This window comes from Hirundo rustica, chromosome 9 (genome assembly GCF_015227805.2).
Source record: "Hirundo rustica isolate bHirRus1 chromosome 9, bHirRus1.pri.v3, whole genome shotgun sequence".
In the NCBI taxonomy this organism is placed as follows: Eukaryota; Metazoa; Chordata; class Aves; order Passeriformes; family Hirundinidae; genus Hirundo; species Hirundo rustica.
The window spans coordinates 4,586,013-4,610,546 of record NC_053458.1 but is presented as its reverse complement, the minus strand read 5'-3'; positions in this window follow the sequence as shown (position 1 = coordinate 4,610,546).

Here is a 24,534-nt window from a genome sequence, read left to right as displayed (position 1 = left end):
TGTAAATCATTTTCACATTTACAACATTAAGAAGGTGCTCTGAGCAATCATTCTTGTGGTCAACAAACTGTTACTGCTTCTCAAGTGTCATGGGTCACTACTTAATTACTGGATTTCACTCCCAGTTAAAACCATTAATCTTGTCTCCACCACCTTTCTCTGGGCCTCTCAGTCCAGTATGTTTTATGTTAGGCACATAAGTGCTGGGGTTGTTTTTTTTTTCATGCCAGCAGAGGTTCTGTAGCTGGAATTTCTGGGTTTCATAAGCAAGGTCACCCAACAGAGCCTTTCTTTGGCCCGGGTCACTCTAAGCTGAGCTTTTCTCCAGAGACCTGAGTTTTTCAAACAGATGGCAAGATATTGAATACAGCAAAATAGTAATAATAGATCTCTGTGGTGGTGATGCCACCTCAGCCATGGGAATTCCCCAAGCTTCATCCCCATGGGATTATCACTGCCTCAGCTGCTGCCTGAAGATACAATGGGTGTGAGCACAAGAAATTCAGAATAATCTGGGAAAGCAGACATTAATCTGTGAGTCCTAGAGGTTCATCAGGGATTGAATTCACCTGTGGAAGCCCACATGTGCCTTTGTGAGGGTTGTTTCTGCTCTCACGTACTCTGCCCTGGGGCAGGATGGAAGCTCAAAGCCCGTGTGTGTGACAGGGCAGCATCTGACTCCTGCCATCTGTTATTGCACTGGTGGGAGTTCATAGGTGTTGTGCTGGACAGAGAAAGGCTCTCCTGTTGTTCCCTAGATGAAACTGCAGCAAAAACATATTTAGAATTATAAGCACCAAAAAAAATAAAAATAAAAAAAAAAAAAAAAAAAAAAATAAAAAGAACATAAGGGCTACAGAATTCCAACAAAGCTTGTTTCATGGGCCACGTCCACAGCGCGCTCGTACAAAACGCCACGTGAATCACACTTAATTTGCTGCAGAATATACTTTGCTATTTCTGAAAAAAAAAAAAAAAGCAAGCCTGTGAAGGGCAAGAGCTTTGCTGCATGTTAGTTGTAAAAGTTCCACAAGTATGGAATCTATTAAAACCATTATTTGTTTATGATGTGAAAGTGATTAGTCTGTTCCAAAAACAAAAACATGAAAACCCTAAGTGCTGGGACTTTTCAGGAGAATAGCCACTGCTACTTCATTATAATAATTTATATAATATGGCTCTATTTTCTATGATATCTATAATTACTGTAGCACTTGGTTGCCTTAGCCAAAATCAGGGTCCTCTTGCATATTCGTCACGACAGAAAACACATTCCCTACCCTGATGGGCTCTAAGGAGGTGAGATGTGGATGATCACCTCAGGCTGACAGATGGGGAGCTGAGTTACAGGCTCATCATGACTTGTCCAGGGTCACGGTGAAGCAATTTGGGTGCCTTGGCTCAGCTGTCACCTGGAGCCACATGGCTGGGCCGGTGGAGTCAGAACATTCCAGCGCGAGCACAGGGACATCCATGTGGCCCCAATTACAGACCCAGGGCCTTGGTTTCCCTTCCTGGACTGGATACAACAGGATGCTGGAATATTTAGGCTGTGTTCACTGCAGGGGATGTTTTTGCTTTAAAAGCAGAAAAAAAGTCTGTTTCTTTCTGAGATGTCAAATCACAGAATGATGGGAGTTTTGTAGGAACCTCACCCAATTTTGGCTTCTTACCACCTCTTTTATGGCACTGCTCACTCGATTTTAGCATCCTGCTGGTGCTGAAGTGCTCTGTGGCTTTTGGGGGCACCTTGTGCTTGCTGTAACCCTCCCTTGCGAATGTTCTCCTGGATATTTGGGCTCTTCCCAACTCACAGCCCCAGAGTGCTCCCTGTCGTTGCCGCACCTCACAGACCATTTGCAAGGCCTTCTGACATCCAGGTCTTCAACACTTCCCACTTCCCAGGCTGCACCTCCTCTCCACATGCTGCAAGTCCCACCCCAGAGCTGCCCCTGTCCCCTCTGAAGCCCAGGGCATTTCTGGCAGATAGGGCACGTGCAGAGAATACCTGGGTCCAGGTGGCCAGGAAAATGCCATCCGTGAAAGCTGATGTCAGGGGGAGGAGATCCTGGTCCTTCACTGACAGCTGATGATAAAAACAAGTATCTTTAGGTTCAGCAGCCTGTTGGAGCTTTTGCCTTACCATTCTCAGGCATGGCATGAGGCTCTTCAAGGTTTTCTGGCCTAGGAGCCCCTTGTTTAATTTAAACCAGATTTGATTTGGGGCACAAATCAGGCAATCCTCTTCTGGTTTCTGCTCCTGAAAATGGTTTCCTTTTCTGCTAATCTCAGTCCTTCCTTTCAGATGTTGTTATCCCGGTCTTTCCACCTCAGCGAGGTTGCAGTGATATGGTGCATCACATCTTGCACCACAAATTTCTCTCTGTTTTCTGTGACTTCTTGCCTCAAGATCATCCAGTCAGTGTTAATCTTTTTCTCTTCTCTGGAGCACTTCTGAACCTGGGGTCATCAGCAATCTTCATTAGCACATTTCTTACATTACATGCCATCGTCACTAATGAGAATTCCCGGCAACATTCCCAATACCCAGCACTGAAGAGCTCCAAGAGCAATTCCCTTTAGTCAAAGAATTTCCTTTTCACATAATGTGTTTCCTTTCATACAAATCAGCACTTCATGTACTTTCTCAGAACTTGTACAAATTCCTATTTTTTTCTGTAAAGAGCCATTTTCCATGTGGCCCTGTGTGACATACTTTACCAAAGTCCAGATCAATCGGATTCACTGTATGTCCTCTAGGAAATCTCTAGCAAAGAAGCCAGAGGAAATGAATATCTGTCTGGCAAATCCCAAAGTTGTACTCCATCCCAGTTCCCATATATACTTATGTCTTTAATTACTCTTTCCTTTAACTGCTGTTTTAAAGCCTTGTGTGCTATTAGAAATGATTAATGGCAACTGATTTGCCTGCTGCTATTTATAATCTTTGACCAAAAGGGAATCTTGGTGTCCAGGATGCAGCTGTCACTTTTCTGGAGTGGGGCTTGCAAGCCTTTGGATAGCAGGTAACCAACCTGCCTACTGAATCCTTCCATGGTGACGAGAACCTTCAGGTTTCCAGAGGCATCTGGACATTTAAGGGTCAAGTCCCAGCATTCCAAGTGGGATCCTGGGCTACAGAAGGCATCAGAAGAGCTGTCTTTCCCCTCAGTGGTTCTCAGACAAATAATGGTGTGTGGGTCACGTTTCTCCATGGCATTTTCTGCCCAGATTTTATCTGTCCCCTTTCCCCACTTGCACATCATGAGAAGAAACTGGAATTTGTTTATGCATTGGCTCCCTGAATTAATGTTCTTTAAATGGAGTTTCTTCTGAAAAGAGGAAATTTATTGTCATGCTTTTGCTCCTGCTTGGAAACACAAGTTTTGGCTTTTATCTACATCTATTAATTCAAACTCAGGCAGATGCCCACAGCTTTACCTAAAACATGCAAAACGCCTGCCTGTGCTGGCAATAAAAGAAATGGGTACTTTGTCCAATCTGAAAAATACCAGCCAAAAGAGAGGAGGAGGGATAATATGGATAAAGAATAAAAAGAGCCTAAATAAACTCAGCAGAAATGAGAGACTGGTAGATGGAAAGCTGAATGCAACAGAAGGGAAATGGGAACGTGCTTGGAGAGTGGCAACAGAATGGTAATTAGTACATCCAACAGGAAGATGTGGATTTGACCTGGGAAAGTAAGCAAGGAGAAAAGAAGAGAGAAATCCAGCTCTTTACTAAGAAAAGAAAATTCTTCCTCAATAATCTGGCATGGAAAGAGTCCTGGAACGGATGAGAATTTGGATTTTCTAGTGAAGGAATGTATGAGATGAGTCAAGGGACAGAGAAAGATTTAAGGAAGACTTATTTCTATATCACAGATGGGGGAAGAGATAGCAAAATAAGTTCTTAATACCTTGAAAATTTCTAGTCAAAAAGAAGACATTTCTTTGCTCCTTTTAAAAAATCAATAACTTGAACTGAAATGGGTGGTGAACTATTGCCAGGGTGAATATGTGGCTTGGCTTGGGCTCTGGTGTTTGGCAGAGAATTGTTTGTCAGCGAATCTGAGCTGTCCCTATCTTTGTTTTGGGTGTTCATTGCATGCCAAGTGGGGACAGTGAGCTGTGTCAGGCTGGGAGAGCTGAGGGTGCTTCACAGCGAGGATTGCTCTGAGCAGCTCTGCTCTCCCAGCCCTGGGGAGGGATCTTGGCTGCCCTGACCTCCCCTGCCTCCTCCCCAGGAGCACAGAAATGCAGGATTTAGGAACAACAGGGTGCTGAAAGGCCTCTGCCTCCGAGCAGCTCTGAATGAAAGATGTGTATCCCTGCCTGTGGTGCAGTTGTGGGATTGAGGCACATTCCCTGGTGTATGTCCCTCTTTGTGCCAAACAGTCCCTAAGTCTAGGAATTACCAACAAAGGGCATTCTGTTAAATGCAAATAATATCTGGAACACAATCACTATAAATGCAGTTCATTTAGCCATTAATTTTATAGATTGTTGAAGCAATTAACAGTGCATAAAGAGGACTTCCTCCTATGCAAGCATGATCTTCTGTTGAATGGACCTTTGTAACCATCTCTAAGACAATGGCACAGAGTGGAACTGGAATTTCATCTTGCCTTTATTGCCTTATTTGGGTATTTTAAAAAACAATTTCTAAAATTATTTTTCATTTTAGTCTTCTGTCTTTTCATGGTTTAACTTGTTTGGTTTTGTGGGTCAGTGCAAATAATTCTGAAATTAATAAATTAGTATCCTTTAGGTAGATTATTTAAATACTCAAGTAAATGAACAAATGCTGTCTTACACAGAAGGGCTGTTATGTCTTTTACAGCTGGACAGGATCTGCAGCATGAACAGGGTATTTTGGGGTGATTTCCACTCCATTTGTTTTGTTTCCTCTCCTCAAACATGCCTTTTTCTTTTGGTTCCCTGCATGTCTCATCTGCAGCTAAAAGCCATTTAGTACTGCAGCAGAAATGAAGATCTCCATTAATTTTTGATGCCTAAAAGTTATATTCTCCCAATAGGAAACCCTCCAAAGAACAGAACCTCCTCTCCTACATTACTGCTGCCCTTTGATCTCTCTCCTTCATCTCTAGGCTCTTCTACCATTTGTATTTACACAGATCTTTTGCAATGTTGAATCTTTCTATAGATGGAAACCCTTTCTGCCTTTCTTATTGGAGATTTTTGTCCTTCCTCTGCCAAGAAAAAGTTTTATTTTGAGAGCATGGGAAGGATGATGACTACAGAAAAGGCAGCACAAGCAAATAGGGTTAATTCAGCCTCACTGGGCATAACCTCACTTACCCAAAGATGCAGGGAGACACGCACCAAATTCTCAGTCTTGCTTTTCTACTGGTTAGCGTTACTGAAATCAATTTGCATCCTTTAGTTCCCAGGATGTTCTTTCAATGTCAACGTTTTGGTGTATATTTGTTTGGTAGGTAGCTAAAGCTCAGAGACTTTGCTGTCATAATATCCTTGCTCTCAAAGAAATTAAGAGGTGCCCATTTGGTGTTTATTACAAGAACTCTTCCTTCCTCATGTGAAGGAAATGATATCTTATTTCTCTCATTAGAGTAAAATATAACCCTTTAAATATGTTGGTATATCATTGCATAAATTATGAGGACTTCTCTGTTGATATGGAATGCAGATTTTCAGAACTGGAGCACAGAGATGCTGGGCTGTGAATATAAAAAGCAGATGTCTTTCTCCCTCTCAGGAGGTTAAAGCATATCAGGGTATTTTAACTCTTGAGGTTCTGTGACAGGCAACTTCTGTTGGATAGAGGGAGCTGGCACTTTCAGGTGCAAGGTTGGGCATCCAGTTAATCCTGGTGTGCTCTGGGGATTTGTCGCAGGCTGAAACAGAGTGTGACAAATGTGGAAGGGAAGTTTTGCCACTGCTGAGGTTTTTTAATGTAAATGAAGGGTAAAAGGTGGCCTGTAAATACCCACAGGGCTGGGTCATTGTGCCTCTGTGAAGCCCCCATGGCAGACACTCTTCATGGTGCTGCTTGCTTGGTTTGCTTATCAACGTGAAGTGTATTTCCCACCCTGCACCCACCACTATGGGGCTTTTGTGTATCACCCACGGCATCTAAATAATTAGCAGGAATCTCCCCATGTAGGGGCTGAGGCATTCAGGCTGCACAGGGAGGCTGAACACCACAAAAAATCTTACCCATACCCTCTGTGCAGAGCAGCAGGTGGCACAGAGCCATCTGTGCCATGTTTGGGGGTCTCTGGGGCAGTGGGAATCCTGACATGTTCCTGTAGGTACCATTTCCACACAGCTGGAGGCATTGGAATTGCACCTGCAGCCTGAGGATGTGGTGGCTTGAAAGGGTGATGACTTCACCATGAGAAAATGAACTTAGGGCTGTGTGTGGAAAAAGAGCTGCATTTAAAAAAAAAAAAAAAAAAAAAAATCTGCAGAAAACAGATATTTGTCATGAAACACTGATTTAAACAAACTGTGAGAGCCAGGCAGATGACTCTAAAATGTGAGGCTGGCCTGTACTCCATGGTATTGCCACAGTGGTTTATAGTGTTTGGAGGGAGAGTTATGACGCAGAACAAATGAGATAAAAAGCTTGTTTAAGTGTGATTAAATGGCTCTAAAAGCTGCCCATTTTACAGGAAGGAGCTGCAGGCACGGTGCCAAGCTGTAGCATGCTGTATGCTTCACCAGCTCGTCACATCCATATGGGCTGACTCAGAGGAATCTGTTTTAAGGTAATCCAAACTATTAATTTATGGATGTTCTCATCACCTGGCCTGGGTGCAATGAAGAGAAGATACACCCAGCGAGGTCATAAGGTGGTACCAGCATCTTCTTTCTGCTTTTAAAAGCAGCAGTTTAGATGTTTGGGATTGTCTTCCTCTGACATCACCCCAGCAACCATTAGCACTGGTGGGGTGGTCGTGGCCTTGTCATTTCCACATGGAGTTGTATTTGTTGGCAGCCAGCTCCAACAAGGATGGATCACTGGGACTGGATGCTGCTGAGAGGGAAGTCAGGTAGCAGATGGATCAGATATCCCTGCAAAGAGAATGCTCCTTCTGCCGACAAGTTCCTTCTTTGATGGTTTATCCCAGAGAATTGAGCTGGTCAGAAATGTTCCCATGAAACATCATTCCTTAAGCCTGGCTTATTTTGCTGGAACCGCGCTGATCACGGTTGACTTTCCCCCATGCCTGAGGAAGAGAGCTTAAGGAAACCCACCTGTACTCCTGGCAGATCTCTTCCAGGACAGGAGAAGCACAGTGTGCACAAGTCCCTGGCTCCAGAGCGGATGCACCTGGTGGATTTGCCCCAAGGCCAGGGATGCTGGGAGCTCTGCAGCTGCCCGCTGAGGCTGACAGGCTCTGACATGAGTTTCACTGGGAGGCTGCAGCAGGGTCTGGGGAGCTTCTGGCTTCCTGGAAACTGCTCTCCTTTCAAAAAAAAACAACAACAAAAAAAACCACCAACAAAACCCAAAAACCTGAAAAAGGTTTCTGTTCAATTTGGATAAAACCCAAATGTTATATATATATATATATATATATATATATTTAAGGCACTGGAAACACCGTTTTTTGGCCAGTTCTGCTTGATAATTTTATAGGGCTTTGCCGTAATAAAAGCGAGGTGAGACGAAACAGAAAAGCCCTGCTTAGTAACAGCCTGGGGTGGGGGAGTGGGAAGGGAGTCCTTAACCAGAGCCAGGCTCCCTGAGCCACCGCTCTGCCAGCAGAGGACAAAAAGCCAGCGCCAGAAGTGGGATTGGAATCACATGGATACAAAGCTCTGCATCTCAGGGGCCCCTCCACCCCCAGCAAACCAAGGTGCTCTGTCCTGAGCGGTCGCTGCTCTGCTCCAGGAGAGCACTGGGTTATTTCTCAGGTGTATCCCAGCGGATGCTTTCAGCCTCTCACGGCTGTCTCCCCACATATGGAGCTTTGCTTTGTCACCAGACCGTGCCAAGGATCCAGCTCTCCTTTTGACAACAAAGGAGTGTTTTTATTTACTATGAAAGCTGGTCTGGCCTTGGCTCTCTGCTCTGTAAATTATTCATCTCGTGTCAGTAGCAGCTAGCAGTGGAGCTCCTCTTGCCTGTTTCCTTCCAGCAAACGATCAAGTCCAGGTTTGGGGAGAGGAAGAGGTCGAGGGGAGGAGTAGTGAGGCAGAATGGACTTAATAGCTCGGTGTCTTCATTAACATTAACCAGGCAGGTGACCATCTCCCCCCTGGAAAATGTCCCACTCTCCCCTGGTGCTGGGAGTAGCTGTGGCCTGTCCTGTGTCTGTGTGGGGGACTGAGCAATAGATCAGCAATTAGAGCCAGGATCTGTCCTGACAGAGTTCCTAACTCACCTCCCTTCTCAGTGGAAATACTTGTCCAAATCACACAGTTATTAAAAAAAAAAACCAAACCTGATTGCAGGGGATCTCTCAGCTAGATCAGGGCCGTAATCAAATTTAGGTCAGATGAGCCATGGCTTGGAAACAACCATGGAAGCAGATGCAAGATCACCCTTTGATAGCACCTTCCAGAGCTGAATTACCCAGCTACATAAGAAGTTTTTGCACTACACACTTCTCATATTGCAATCTGTGTTGCACCTTTTATTAACTTGCTCTCCTCACCTAGAGTGTTTTTCTGCATGCCCACTGTAACCTCCCTTCACACAGCTGTTGGACATGTGCGCTTCCCCTCTTGCCTCCTTTCCACCAGGCTGTACAAGCCCTGCTGCTGTGCCCTGGCTTTTCCCCCAGCTGGCAATGAACTGCTGCATCATCGATTGCCATGCTCTGGGTCCAGCTGTCCAGTCCCTTTTTCCACCCATACAATGATCCATTTGTCCAGTCCATGCTTCCTCAGATTACAAACCCACAACCATGAGAAACAGGGTCAGAAGCCTTCCTAAAAGCGAAGTACAGCACTGCTCTCACCTTGTCTCCACAGCCAGTCATCTCACCACACAAGGCAATCAAACGGATCTGCCCTAAGTAGATCTGTGTTGGCTATTCCCTATTTATCTTCCAGAACTTCCCCTGTGTGAAAATGGACTCCAGAACATGTGTTCTGTGGTCCTTCCAGGGATGGAGGGAATCCAGCTGCCTCAGACCCTTTTTCCACCTTTCTGATAGATGGGTCAGTTTTTTCCTGTCATTAAGGACTTGCCTTGATCACTGGGACCTTTTTCTGGTATTAAACACTGGATTTACACATCATCCAGCTCCTTCAGTACCCTGAGGTGAAACCCATCTATCTCCATGGATGTGTTGCCTCTAACTGTTCCTCCTCTACTGTTGGCTGTTCCTTTTTTCCCAAGCAATTCTGCTTTGTGCTGAAGTCTAGGAGGAAGATTTACTGGTGAAGACAGAGGGGGGAAAAAAGGATATTTAGTACTTTGGATTTTTTCAGACTGAAAGTGGTGGCTGTCAGGGGGCTGTCTGCCACGCAAATGACAAATTTTCCATTTGAACTGGTTAATGGGACTGCAGGGTAAGATGTTGTAATCATCCAGAGCTCAGTGTGAGACAGGGATTTGCTTTACTCAATATCTGAGCTCTGACAGATCAGTCTCATATAGTGGGAACCCAAGGGAGGATGAATTCTCCATGCAACTTTGATATGCTTGTATCTGGTCTTATTTTCATGGATGTTTTGGGCAGTAAGCCCCTTATCTCCAGCTATGTGAACAGTTTTCTAAACATCTGTCAGTAGCACCCGTGCCCATCTTGCTAATTTGGAGTGCCAACCCTACCAAGTCTGTATCTCACTACTGAAAACGTGATGCAATTTAAATTGTGGGGTGCCTCACTTTGTTCTGTAAACTTTATTTGAAAGGCAATCTTTAGCCATAGGAAGAAACCCATTTCCAGAGGGAAAACATTAGTGATGGGTGCAGTTGTGAGGGGTGGGAGTTGGGGTTGAGACTGAATTGGGCCCTGGAGGTCAGATGGTTATCAGAACCAGCTGAGCTTGAAAAACCCAGAGAACAAATAGGTCTCTGGCATTTAGGCACTATATTAAATAGGATTTGTGGTACTTTCTGCTTCAAGCCGTGCCAAGAATAGCATGAGTAGCCTTTCTTGTTGAAAACTGGCACATCTGGTCTCAGTCCTGGTTGGAACCACTGGGGCACAAAAAAATACGCTGCATTACTATTATTTGTTTTGAAACCCATACTGGAGGATTCAACCTGGGCTGGATATTCATAGTGTTACGTGATCGCTCTTGTCTTTCTCAAGCTCTGCACTCAGCAGCAGAGCAGCTCGAGTGTCAGAAAGCCCTGATCATCAGCGGAAAATGGGATCTGCTCCTGCTCTGCTCCTGTGCTCTGTTCCCCCAGAGCTCCTGGGGCAACAATCTTGCTAAAGTGACCCAACATCCTTGCACAGAGGAAGAGTAAATTTAGCCAACCTACAGAAGAAGAAAGGGCAGAAAAATGAATTTATTTGTTGGGGCAGCCTGATGACAGCAATGGGAGGGAGCTTGGGCTCGTACTGGCCCTTTTTAGGTCCTTATTTCCAGGCCAGCTTCCCCTTTACTGGCTCATACCACCCACCACACTGGGAGGGAAGGCAGAAACAAGAGAAGTGGGTGGATTTAATCTTCTGTTTCAAAGATGTTGCTGCTGGGTTTGCAGATGGTGGCAGCAGATGACAGAAACTAGCTCATTTTTCCTCTGATCATTTCTTTCATCCCCAATAAAAAATCAAAATCTTAAAAAAAGGAACTCCTGGTAAAAATGAGGAGTTTACTCCCCTCTCCTTTTTTTTTTTTTTTTAAATGAGAAGTAGGTAACCAACCAGGGAAAAAGAGAATAAATTCTTGCAATAATATTTTTCAGATATATCAGCGATGGCCCATTTCACATAACTCCTATAGTTCCTCCTGCTATAGGCTGATGCAAGGCTTGACATGGAGGGATGGTTTTCTCATCCCTGTCTGCAGCTTTCTCCTCTTGGTAGCTGTTTCCAAGCTTGGATTTGCTGGTGGCTCCTGTTCCTTTCTTCCATGGAGACAGAGAAAGTGACACAGATTCCCCAGCGAAGAGCAGGCTGGTTAATCCAGACATCATCCTGACAGGAAGGCAAAATGTGGCAATATGGGCAGTTGGGCTGTGTTGGATCCAAACGTGGTTTCCAGCCCTGAGCTGACCCAAGAGTTAGACTGAGCTCCCGGTGCCAAGTGAACCATGCACTGTCTTGGAAAACTTCCTGATGTTTCAATCCAGTCTTGTTTAGCAGGACATATTTGGAGTTCAGAGAAGGAACTTCAGGACCTGCTTCCAAGAATTTCAGCATGACATGTATTTGCCTGAGTTCTAATTAAACAGTGAAACAGCAAAGGAAAACTTAGCCATCAGATATTTTCTTGTCTTGCTGCTCTTTGAGCTCAGTTTGCTTTTAGACTCTGCACTCCTGAGTAAGGCAGCTGTACTGCCAGTAAGAAAGAACCACCTTCTCTTTTTCTTTTTACTTTTTTTTTCTTCTTTTTTCTTTTCTTTTTTTTTTTTTTTTTTTTTTTTTTAGGAAGGATACAACAGGTGTGATTCCCAGAAGTAGCTCTCCTTGCATGATTCATGCGCTTCAGCAACACCTCGTCCTCCTGCATTCTCAGTTTTCCACTGTGTGTTCCTGGTGGGATGATTTGTGCTGATCTTAGCTCAACAGGCTTTATGGGTCCCCTGGTTACAGCCTAATAAGTGGGGTGTAATTATTAAAGGAAAAACCAAAACCATACCAAACCCATCAGGACATTTCTTAAAATAATATGAATTGCCCATTCAGCTGTTCACACACTGCAAAGTAGAACCCAGACCCCTTCTTGAGCTGAAATCCTTCTTGAAGCCTGGATCCCATAGAGGATTTAGGACTGGATTCTCATTTATACTGAGGTCTCTTGAGCCAAAAAGTACAGGATGTAAATTATTTTTACTCTCACTTTCACATGAGAATTAGGCCTTTAGAGTCAACTTGAGTTACCTTGTGCTGGCTGCAGCAGTCGTACATGACCACCTGTTGTTCCCTGGTTGAGCTCAGCAGTATTTAGGGGTTTTTGGCAGGAATTCTTCTTTTTTCTGTGTGTTTTCATAGCCCTGGCCACTAGGTGCTACTGCAACACAGATGCAGTGATGGTTAAATGGAGCCAGCCAAAATCTGGGAGCTCAGCATGGAGCTCGGGATGTTTCTGAACCACTGGTGTTGCCCACTCCGAGCTGCTGAGGGGATGGTCTGGCAAGCCTTGGGAATGATAAGAGGAGTATTGGGTGCTGTGGTGAGGCTCAAAACAACCTCTTGCAGAAACTGAATCCCAAAGAAAAGGGCTTGGAGGAGGAACTCCGCCTCCTGCAGCTCAGGATGAGATATGGGAGAGCACTGACTGCACATGGGAATGATGTTTTTGGCCACCAACTGTCAGTGGAAGACCTAAAACCAAATGTAAGTAGTGAAGTGTTGCTGCATTGAAAGAAACATTGAATGAAAGGGACATCAAAGACCATCTCTTTCTGGGCAGGGACACCTTCCACTAGATCTGGTCACTCCAAGCCCTGTGCAGCCTTGAACACTTCCAGGGTTGGGGTACCCATAGCTTCTCTAGTGAGGCATTGAAACTGTGAGTTCACATCTCACTCCTCTCAAATGGTTCATTCATAGGTCATAGAATCATGGAGTTTATAACTAAAATGAAAGCTTGGGCCTTCTAGTGCAGTAAAACCCAGATTTCAGTGGTGAACCTGGTATGGAGACCAGCAGATGGTGTATTGGCAAAAGAATCACTTCCAAAAAAGCTTCTTCTCAGCCTTGTATCAGGAGAGGAATACCATCTATATTCCATGGTTATTTGTGCTCTATGTCTCACCCTGTTTGTGCCTTCCCATTTGTTTGGATCCACCTTGGAGTATGGAAGAGGTTCTCCCCAAATACATGCAACCAGGAATCAAATAGTGAACAAAAATATATGTGTTAGATGTGGGAATAAAAATATATAGATAGATTCTTCTTCTGCACTTTCTTTCTGGTTTATATTTTGGGTGCTTTTTATGCCCTGAAAGAAAAGGAATCCTTAATAAAATGGAATTTCTAATTAAAGCTACAAAACAAAACTTGTTCTCTTAAAACTCCAAAGTGAAAAATCTGGTTTTAGGAAAACCGTGTTTCTTCGGCTGGCTTCATTTGATATCTTCAATCCTCAGCATGATGCTGTCTTTCATAAGACTTAATTTGTGTAATAAAAACCAGCAATAAAGGCAGCAAATGTTCCCTTTGCCCTGTTGTAGCTAACTTTGATTCATCTGGGCTGACTTCAGCACCTCCAAGGAGGCAGCAGAGGGACAGTTTGTACAACTCAGCCTTAGAACAAACATATTAAGTGGAGACAGAGACTCCTCATTCTCACGGGCTCTGATTTGTCCTCCTGGGCAATTTTCTTGCTGTAGCACGGCCCAAGGACTCCCTGGTCTCAGGGGTCCCTGTCCCGGCTCAGCCCCGGCGCTTCCCCGCTTCACACCATCGCAGTCTGGGCTCTGGACACTGAGATCTTTGTGTGATTTTTTTTTTTTTTTTTTCAGGGTGAATGGGCCATCTGCCAAGATGGTCGGGCAGAGCTCTGTGCATTTGGTAGTTCTGAATAATTCCGCTGCTGTCTTCTGTAAAAGAAGTGAGAACGCAGGGATTTTTGTTGGTATCCGCTAACGCTCTGATAGTTTTACTCTCGGCTTCTAGGAAAACAACAAACAATCTTTATCTACTGAGCTTGTAAATTTTGATTACTCTTGACATGGTCTACTGTTCTATGCTGTTTTAATTACTCCCCTGCCTTGTCTCCAGTTGGAGCTGGAATTCAGAGCTGATTTGGTTTTTCATGCATGTAAAGCAACTTAAAGAAAAGAGTTTCACTAGAGAGCCTCGACATTGTTTGGTGCCTGCTTTACTGCTAAACTTTGTCTTTCTTTAGTTGAATGCAGGATACAGGCTAGAGCAGGCCTTTGTGAACAATATCTTAGTACTTGTTATTATTTTTCTGCTGCTGCCTGAGAAGCTTGGCCGTTCCATGTTGAGCACTTGCAGAATTGGGAGCATCGTTTCTCCATATGGTGCCCTCCTCCAACAAATTGTATTCCCCAAAAAATGACATGCCCAGCCAGGGGCCACTGCAGATCTGCACGAGGTGATCTATCCTGCGCTGCCAGTGGGGTTTGAGAGCCAAATCCAGAAATCCAGCTCACACCCCTTCCAAACAAGCTGTGCTGGATGCTGAGCGCAGGTAGTGCTGGGCAATGACGGGGGCAGGCATGGCTGTCACTTAGCTGCCCTTCTAATAAGGTTGCTACTACTTGTTTTAAGGCAAAATGAGCATTTCCACCCCCTTCACGCTATCTTCCAGGGATTTGCAGATTTTTGAGTTCGCTGTATGACCTTTGGTGGTGGTAATCACTCCAGGACAAAAATCACTATCTTTTCAGGCATATATCCAAAGTTCCTGCTCAGCAGCATATGTTCAAATGAGAGTTTGCTAAGTAACAAACTCTCCATCCAAGCAATAAATTCCTGAGGTGCTGCTGTGTTTGCTTCAGTCAAATGCTGAGCCTCAAACCTCATCCCAACCTGCTCTTTAAAACAGCTCTCCAAACCTGGCATTTTCATACTGGTTGGAAAGAGCTATTAAGAGAGCTCGAAGAAACAAGCCTTTGGAAGTTGTTTTAATGGAGGTTGAGGGAGGGGAGAAGTTTGGCAAGGCAAGATAAGCAGTGATATTACGAAACTGTAAAGCTGTCTCCTACTGAAACCAGGCTAAATGATTTGGAACACGCTGAGAAAAGAAATGTGCACCATCAGCAGTAATGAGCTTGAGAGAGAGTTTGGCCAACACCAAAAATTTTAGATTTGGATTGGGACTAATTTGCCCTCCAATTTTGTATGTTTTCCTTGTACTCAAACTGTACTCTTTTGAAGGCACTAAACCATTTAGTTCCCATTGCACGAGTAAAACCCTACCTGGACACTTCCCCACACACAGCTAAGTGCCCTGTTTGCTGTCCAGTGTCACCTTTCAGCCACACAGAGAGTGATTCTGTTGTAAATAATAATATACATATAATTTGTCGGAGTGACACATTGCTTTTGTTGCTTGAATACTACTTTGGGAAGAATCAATTTAGAAGAACCACTCAGCTGGGGCTCTTTCAGGCTTGGACGCTTGAAAAACATCAAGAGTTAAAATACTTTGTCAGACTGTTTGGTGTATTACAGAAGACTGGCTGGTGAATGTGTTTGTCACCATCTTCTCCAAGACAGCATGTGACATGAATCTTGCAATGACAAACCTCTCAAGATATTTTTCTTCAACTCAAGTGATGTATCGTGCTTTTAGGATCTGACTGCAGGGCTTAGTGTACTGACAACATGTCATTTTTCATGGTCATAAAGTGGTTACAATAGATCTGAAGTGCTGTGAACCACAAAGAGTTAGGAGCAAATTTTATCTGCTACTCAAAGTTCCATGTAGATTGCTACATCTTCCCTTTAAACAATTGTCATTGTGCTTTTTGTGCAAACATTTGCTTATGGGCTGAGCCTGGAGGTTACAAGTTCAGAGTTTTCCCTGGTCTTGACTGATGGTTGACATTGGGTCCTTCAAACCTTTGAGACTGTAGATCTCCAACAGCTCTTTCTTTACATGATCACATCCTTTCCATCTCCTTGTCTTTACTGTGTGTCAGAGCAGCCTATTTTGCTTCTGTAGTGGTCATGCACCCCTTGAAGCTCCTGCTGTGGGCCAAACCAGCCCCTCACACCCACCTTGTCCCAAGTCCAGGCCTTCTGTCAGAAAGGTGGCACAACCATCATGGGCACCTCATCAATCAGGAGGTGACAAACCTGAGCAAATACATCCACCAGAATTACATTTATTGCTGTGACAAGAAGGCACTGAACACAGATCTCTTTAAGGAATATTTACTGAGAGAACTGTCCAAAACCATATTTATCTACAGACAAAAAAATGTCTTACTGAAACAGTGACCTTAATTCTACAGAGCTTACCAGCCCACCTGCAGCTCCACTGCTTCTAGAGGTAGCTGGTGTCCAGGGACGCTTCCGAGTTGAGTAGTTTGAAATCTTCTACCTAAGGAAATAAACCTTCCTGGAACCACCAGAACTGCGAGTTGCAGAGAGGTGATTGCCCCTGTGGGATGCCAGTGGGATGGTCCAGAATGAGTAAGTATCACTTGGATTTTTAATTCGTTTGGATAATCCGTAATCCTCGCTGCCCCCGATAAAGGAAGGCTGAATTTATCCTGGAAGTGCACGGGCCATTGTGCTGCAGACCAGCCTCTGCAACAGTTGGTGCTTGTGTTTGGCCTCTGATGTTTATCAGTAGGAGTAAAAACATCAACACATGCGCTCTCTTTTTGTATCCACTTCTTTGAGGGAGGGCTGCCTCGGCTTTGGTCACAATGCTCTTTTTTGTTCCCCTTGGTTCTTTCTTTTCTTCTTTGCTTTGACACCTTAATTTTTGTCTGATAATTTATTATATTTCTGGCACTGGATAGCTCTCTGGGCCAATGATTTTTAAGAGCCTCTGGAGCAGGAAAAGAGCCAAAGCTGGAGAAAGGCTTGGAAGACACACTCGGCAAAGCACACAGGTGCAGCCATGGGTGAGAGCTGGTCTGAAGGAGTAAGAGTCAGCTTTCATCCTGAAGGCCAACGATACACCTGCACCCACTGCTTCTGCTGCTGAGTAATTCCGGTTTCAGACTGGGAAGGCTGGGGTCAGTTGTCCTGCAGGAGCTGTGCTGGGCAGTGACTGCAGTCTGCTCTCCTCCACCACCCAGCTTAAAACTGTGCTCAAATTATGGCTGGACTCAGTGGTCTCAGAGCTCTTTTCTAACTTAAATGATCCTATGGTTCTGAATATTGATGGGATAATTAACAAGCTGTGCAAGTTGATTAGGAAGTTGCTTAAGGTTCAATCGCTTTCCCTTCCTCAGGTCCCTGAAATATGGAAATATAAGAAGTTAAAATCCTCATTGACCATGACTTAGTTTTCTTAGGTGGTCTGTTCTTCCCCTGAGAGCCTCAAGGATTGTCCCACACAAAGCTGCCTGGCCTTCTTGTGATGACAGCACTCAAACATGGTCATTCCTTGCTTCATTGCCCAGTGTAGAAATACCTCTTTACAGAAAGGATTAAGGATGTTCCATGTTTAGCATGATTAGGCCCACAGTGGCAGTGTTAAAATTCATACATCCTCCTGATCCAGTGAGGACAGCTTTGAATTGACCTCATAGAAAACTCTGAGGAGTTTCTCTGTGATTTCTCACAGGCTTATCCCCATCATAGATGCCTTAAGTCCATCCAGCTTGTGCCTTTTATGAGTCCTCAACAGATGAGTGAACTTGGTGCTTATGCAAAAGCAGGGCTTATTTGTTTTACCCCCACATTTCAGAGTTTTGCATCATGCTTCACATAATTTTGATGATTTCTTGTTCCCCATCCCAAGCTGCTATCCAAATATTCTCTGTAGCTCAACACTGCTCATCTGGGAGAAGGAAAGAAACCTGAGCAAGGCTTTTACAGGTCAGGACAGAGTGGTGAAAAACTGTAATGTGACAGTGTTGTATCAGCTCAATTTGAAATGATTCAAAGTTCCTTCTCTCCTTGGGAGCTCACAAAAGCCTTGGACAGACCACCAACCCTACGTGGCAGCTCCTAAATATCAGCTGGAGGCCTCTGGATGTTGCCAGCCGAATTTATGGGCATTTATCTGAATCCCAAAATGTTGGCCTGTCCATTCAAAGTGGCAAGAGCAAAAAGCTCCTCTATTTGTGCTGTGCATGGGGTTTATCTAAAAGCTTCTTGAAAACCATTGGCAAGTGGCCTTTGTATCAGGGCCAATGTAAGAAACAAAGTTTGTGTCTGGATTAAAAAATTGTTTTGAATCTTTTCTGCTCTTTCAGAGCCAAATTCTGCAATATCATTTGCCTTGTACAAACCCACACACTGAGAAAAGTGGGCAAATTAGAAGACACGGTGTTTGTCCAGCAGCAGAGAAAAACCTGAATGCATTTTAGGAGCTGAATGTTCTTATCCTGCATCCAATAAACAGGAAATATATTCCCTCTGTGTGTTTCATTGCTAAGAGAGATTTTCCCAATCACAGTGTCTTTATTGTCCAGGCTGTAAACACCCCAGGTTTTACTCAAAAGCATTGAGTAGAACTAAGCTGTGCAGCCTCTTTGGTGGGAAATGTGAACATCCCTGCTCATCCCTTTCATCTGTGACACCATATAACTGACATAAATATTGCAAAATTGCTCTCCCCTCTCCCTCCTGCTCTCCCCCACCTTGACACGTGCAAAGTTTGCTCTGCACACAAACAACCAGCTGGTTTGGACCCCAATAGCAGTCCGTGGGGTGACAGGGCAAAACCTCCAAAAGCAAAGATTCTTGGGCATTGTGCAGCCAGCTGAAAGGAGCAGTTATTTTCAACCTGCCTGAAAAAGCCCAGGGTGTAGAAGCAGTAGGGTGAATTACCCCTTATTGTGGGCAGAAGTAATGAGCTTTCATTTTTCCTTTGGTAAGGAAGGCAGCAACTGCAGCAGCCTTTCTTCTACTTGTGACAAGAAGTGAAATACACATGTGATGGGGAAACAAATTAATTGTGAGGGTCCTAATTAAAATCACTGGGAGAGGTATTGCATTACAGTGCAAAGAAACAGATGAATATGACCTTTCTGTGAACTTCTCAACCCTGCTAGGAGCATAAATTTGAAGTCTCCTAGCGGAAAAGTGTTCTGGCACTGAACTGGTGTCTACAATCAGGATTTTGTCTGCAGGTATCAATGCACAAAATCTCTGCCTCGTGGAGCTCTGAGTCCCCTGAGGCTCCTTATGTTTTGCCTTCGTTTGTTATAGCCCATGTCAGAGGGTTTCAGTGGCCTGGCCCAGCTCTGGCTGCTCCCCTCTCTTCCCAGCCTCCAGCATTTCCTTAAAACACAGGGAACAGCTCTGCAAGGAGGTGGTGAGAAAGGCCACGGTAACTGGAGCAGAACGGAAAGCTGCGTCCTGCAGAAACGTTTGCTGAAGATATATAACCTTTGTCTGCTACCAATTGTCACAAACAGTTAAGGCAATCAATTTATGCTGCGTGGCTCACGTTTACCCTGCTAGATTTCCATCTCTGACTCCTATCTGGCACATTGCACTGATTCCTCCTGATTTTTAACTTAGGGTACGGCGAGATGAGCACTATGAAACAGATACTCCTTTTCTTTAAAGGACTGGAATTTTTTTTTTTTTTTTTTTAAATTGGTTTCCTCATCATGAAGTAAATGCTTTTGCTGAGTGACAGCTGTTTCTGCTCAGAAACGGGACACAGAGTTTGACTTTGTTTTAATCCTGGGATGTTTATCACAGCACTTTGAAGCGTACACCCTTCATTTTTCCCTTCTCTATCTCTCCAAAGCTTTGGGGTTGAGAAGAAGCAGGAAAAGGAAGGGTTTTCAAAGGGATGTTTCACTGTTAAAAGTTCAGCTTTGCTCTCATATGTGATTTTCCTGGTTGGCAGCTTTATGGCTTAAATCCCTCTTTTAAAACTGGTGCACACTGGTGATATCATGAACCAGCCACATGGTGTCTGATGGCTTTCAGTGACAGCAGATTTATAGCATTTTCCCTCATAAAAATCCTCTCCTCTGCCAAAAGAGGTCCAGCTGGAGTTATGAAATCACTAAATGGACCCTGCTACAGTGAGGAAGTTTGGCCTTTCCAGTCCACTCCATCTGTGGTGAGCAGTGCACATCGCAGCCTGGTGCTCTGGGAATCACACAGCATCCACAGGGTACCCTCAGGAAGGCGCCTTATTCCTGTGGAGATATGGGATCTGAGAGGATATGGGGTCTGTGTGTGCTGCTTTGCAATTAATAGGAAGTTCATCTTATTCCATTGTTACCAAGCTTTATTAAAGTCAGCGCTTAAGATACTGGTAGAGGGGCCTAAACCCCCCACGCAACTGCAAGATATTTCACCCCTGAAATCTGAGTGCCTCCAAACAGACCTAATCCCTTCCTGAGTGCTTGGGAAGTGGTTAGTGGAGCTTGGATGTCACCCTGAAGAGATCTTAGTTAATAATTCTTTCACGAGGAAATGTGTTCTGAATCTGCTGCGACTCTCTGACCACTAATGGCTTTCGTGTTGCTCACTGTGAAATCCATAAGGCAATTAGGGGAATGGAGACAGATCTGATAGCTAATTGCAGCAAAAATCGTTGTCTGAACCGTTGAAAACCAGAATTCCTCAGCTGAAGTCCACAAATGTCTTCATGCAAACTGAAGAGTTCCCCCAGTGGCGCCTGTATGGTGAGGATCTGGGGATACTGGAACAGTGTGGGGAGGATTTGGAGTAACTGGGCTGGAAATAGCAGAGGAAGCATGGATTTCCCATCACTTCAGAGACCCTGCACTACCCATCCAAAAGCTTCACTGGGTCTCCTGGCCATGGGGCATTTGCAGAGTTTGTTGGAGGTTCACTCCTCGGCCCTATTTCCTTTGGGAAACAACTGTGCCATGAACAGAGCGTAAGGTATATATCTGCACAGGACTAGAGAACAAGTTCATATCCAGCTCCCTAGGAATTCCCATTCTTTGTATCAGTTTAAGACTAGAAAGTCCAGATCCTTGCTTGCTTAATTTTTTGGATTGGGAGGACAGTAGTGTTTGAAAGGCATCACTGAAAAGATATAGATACTGATCTTTTTATATATGTATGTATGTATGTATGTATGTACACACACGTTATATACATTTTTTAAAAAAATATATATAATTTGTAGCTGACGTCTTGGTGAGAGCCAAGGGAATGAAGAGAAAAATGGAAAAGAAAATGAAAAGAGAAGAGTGAAGAAATAAATGTCTCTGTGAATATGGACAAGAAACCCAGGGAAATATCTGTGTGTCTTATAGTCTGGAATAAAAATCAGGGTGTCAGGGTGAGGGAGGGAGTCAGCATTTTTCCTCCTGATTTTAGCAACACATTGGACCAATTAAATGAGAGGACTGTCCTAGCTGGCTTCGCTTCTGCTCAAACACATCACACCATGATCTGCACTGTTTGTGCTGACCCCTGTGTGCCGTGCAAAGTGAGAGTTTAGGGACCAGATCTGAGAGAAAAGGGGATTAAAGAGCAGGTTGGCATTTGGGCTTTGATGGCAGTGGCCTGGCACGGAGCTGGAGTGTGTCCAGAGGGAGGACACAGAGGGGCTGTGTCAGGTTCTGTGCCGCTTAGCGTTTGTATTTATTTATGCGCCACGTTTAATTCTTTATTTATTCTGTGTGTGAGCGTGGATTTAATGCTTGGCTCCGGGCAGTCCTGTGTTTATCCACGGGGCTGCAGAGGTTCAGGCTGACAATAGGTTTTAGCCCCGAGTGACAAGGCCACCTCTAAGTCTGCCGCCGCAGCGCCTGTCTGCCCACGGGGACATTGAGGAGCTGCGGCGCTTTGGCTGACAGGATATTTACTCCCAGAAGCAACACTGAGGTTGCTGAGCCCATTCCCAGGGGCCAGGACCATTCTCTGGTCGGTTGTGGCTCCCAAAGAACGAGTTGCAGAGGCTGAGATGCTGCAGGGAGTGGCTCTGAGCTGCTGTTTGTCAGCAGAAGGGAGTTGGCTGTGTGAGATGGAGTTAATGGGACATCTGCACATCGCTCTCTTCCCTGGCCTCTGCTTAAAGCTCCTTCTATTCTCAGCGACAAAACAGCCCCTGAGGGGCAGATGCCACCAAGTGCAGTAAGGGAATACCCCTGTGGATGCTCTGGCTCCTGCTCTGCGCCGGACAAAAAAGGCAGGAAACCAAAATACCCTGTACCAGTGCCATGTCCATGCCCTTGGCCCCATTCTCACACCACACGGAGCACAGAAGCCACGGGGAGCCAGTGTGTCACCATTGTTCATTGTTAGATCTGAAGCAGTGAGTGGGGAGTCAACATCCCATCCAGCTTGCAGAAACCATCCAGTTCCCTCTTTGTTTGTGGGCAAACACGGGGAATAACAAAGGGCGCTGCTGAAATCCAGCAGTGTGGCAAGATCTGCGTGCAATAGTCACGGAGCCAGCTGAAAAGGAGGAAAATAGGGTTTTATGAAGAAAAATTGCAGATCTTCGTGTTGCTTCTGTTTCCCAGGGTGGTGCCATGGTTGAAGGTATGTCCCGGAGGCGTTCTCTTGGCTGCCCTGCGTATTGCAGAAGTCGGAGGAATACTGTGAAGATGTCAAAGGAAAAGGAAAAAGAGAACCCCCCAGAAAAACAGCTTGTCAGTGCATTCAGTGGTGAAAGGAAGGTGGGGCAGGGATGAACGAGGAACAGCCATTGATCAAGGAAATGAGGAAAAAACTTGTAGCACTTCAGTTTTCCAAACCCCAAAGCTTATGTAAAAACCCTAGTTTGTTTTTGGTTTAAAATCCTTCTCTGTGAAAGAGAAGATCTAATGATTGGAAACGAGGCTTCCGGACTGGATCTTTTGATTTTGGGAAACCTGATTTTTCAGTAACAAAACCTTTCACACAAAATGTTCCAAAAGGCTGGAGGTATATATGTGCATTGCTAGTGAAGGTGATTCTCAGATCAGACAGATGTTTCTGCAGGATTTCACCTGCTCTGAGGGCAGTCTGACGCCTCTTTTCCTCACAAACCTAATCCCATGAAAGGCTGGCATGTTTTGCCTGTGATGGCCACCAAACCCAAGCCCTGTCACACTAAGAAGGTGGTCAGCAGGAGGTGACAGCTGAAATATGGTCCTTCTGCTCCTATGGTACCGCATCTTTCCGTGTGAGCAGCCAGCAACTCCAGATGTGGCAGGGAGGAGCACTTTCTGGAGGACACAACAAACACATGGCTGCGCCCACCCCTGCTCCACGGGGAACACAGCCAAGTGTGAGACCGTGGATGTCGCATTTCCAGCTGCAGGACTGACGGGCAGGGCACAAACATTACCTGTGGGGGTGAAGTCCTCCACCAAGGCGTGCAGAAAAATCTCTTTGCTTTCATTTCACTGCATGCCTGTCCCTTCTCATCCCTCAGGCCCAGATGCTCCTTTTCATGCTGCTGCGAGAGGTTAATATTGCTGACAGGAATCGATAATATGAGACGTGGAGCTCGTTTCTTGGCAAATCAGCGCAGAGGAAGTAAACAGTGCCTGTTTGTTTTGACTTTCTTCCCCCGTTAAATCTGGTTTATTTTACTAGATGGTCTTTTGATTTCATTAATTAAAATACTGGCTAGATAGGGAATGAGAAGGAAGACAAAGGACGTACGATTGATATGTACAAAAAGGGAGGAATTTCCTTTGGATTTCTGTTGCCACTAAGGAAGTTGTAAGAGGTAATGCAGATCTTCATCTCTTGGCTCTGTGGCTGAAAGGAGGAGAGGATGGTAATTTTAGCTCTCCGTGGTGCCTTGCTAGAATTCAGGGTTGAGATCCAAGGTCTTTGAAAAAACTGGGTTAATTAATGATAAATAAAACATGGTGAAGATAAGATATAGCAAAATAAAGCAGACCAAAGCAAAAATATATATTCCAAATCAATTGTTGTGAAAGCATCCACTATGTTTTAGTGTATCCCCTGTTTTTTAGCGAAACATTTGGGAATGGGGTTTTTTGTCTCTTTGTATTTCAGCAAATACTAATAAGCAGTTTTACCTATTAGTGTGTGGACTCTTTTCAAACTGGTTGCGCAGATTTTCCTTAATGCTTTCACCGAAATTTCTCCTCTGTGCTGTTGCACTGTCAAGACAATTCGCTCAACTCATACCCACTTGCCATGCTGGAATGAGATCAAGTAGCTGTGACACCTGCAGCTGGATATAGTAAATGTATTAAAAATTGCAGCTTCAGAAAGGCAAATTCTACTTCAAAATCAAGTATTGGACCTCAAAACGATGAAGGGTGGCCATTGGAAAGAATGTAAAAGGCAAGATACAATATTTCATAATTTTGAAAAATGAAACACTTGGGAAGTGTCAATGTATTTATTTGGAACTTTGTGTAGGAATTATTTTAACTTTCGTTGATTTGTTTAGTCTCAAAATCCACATTTATTTTAAAACAGGTGCTAAATAAACGTCTTTTCTTTATAGGTTTCTTTCGGGCTGAAAAACATGTGTCATTCAATGTAAAACTACACCTTTTTGAGTCAGGCAAATGCTTTCAGTTGACTCAGGTTTATTGCTGGGCAAAAGCAAAATCTCCATTTTGGTTTGACTTCAACCAAATTTCAGATTATTTCTTCTGTTGCTGCTGACAGGAAAACCAACTGGCTCACCGTGGGCTGACGGCTGTGGTTGAAGGAGTAATTAAGCCCTTTGCAGTAATTGGATTATGAGGGAATTGGGCTGGTGGCTCCCAGTCTTCCCACCAGAGCCTCTGCGAGGGCAGCACAGCGAGGGCACAGCACCCAAAAACCAGGGGTGTCCCCAGGTAGTGTGGCCAGGAGACCAAACCCATTTGTGCTGTCTTCAACATGGG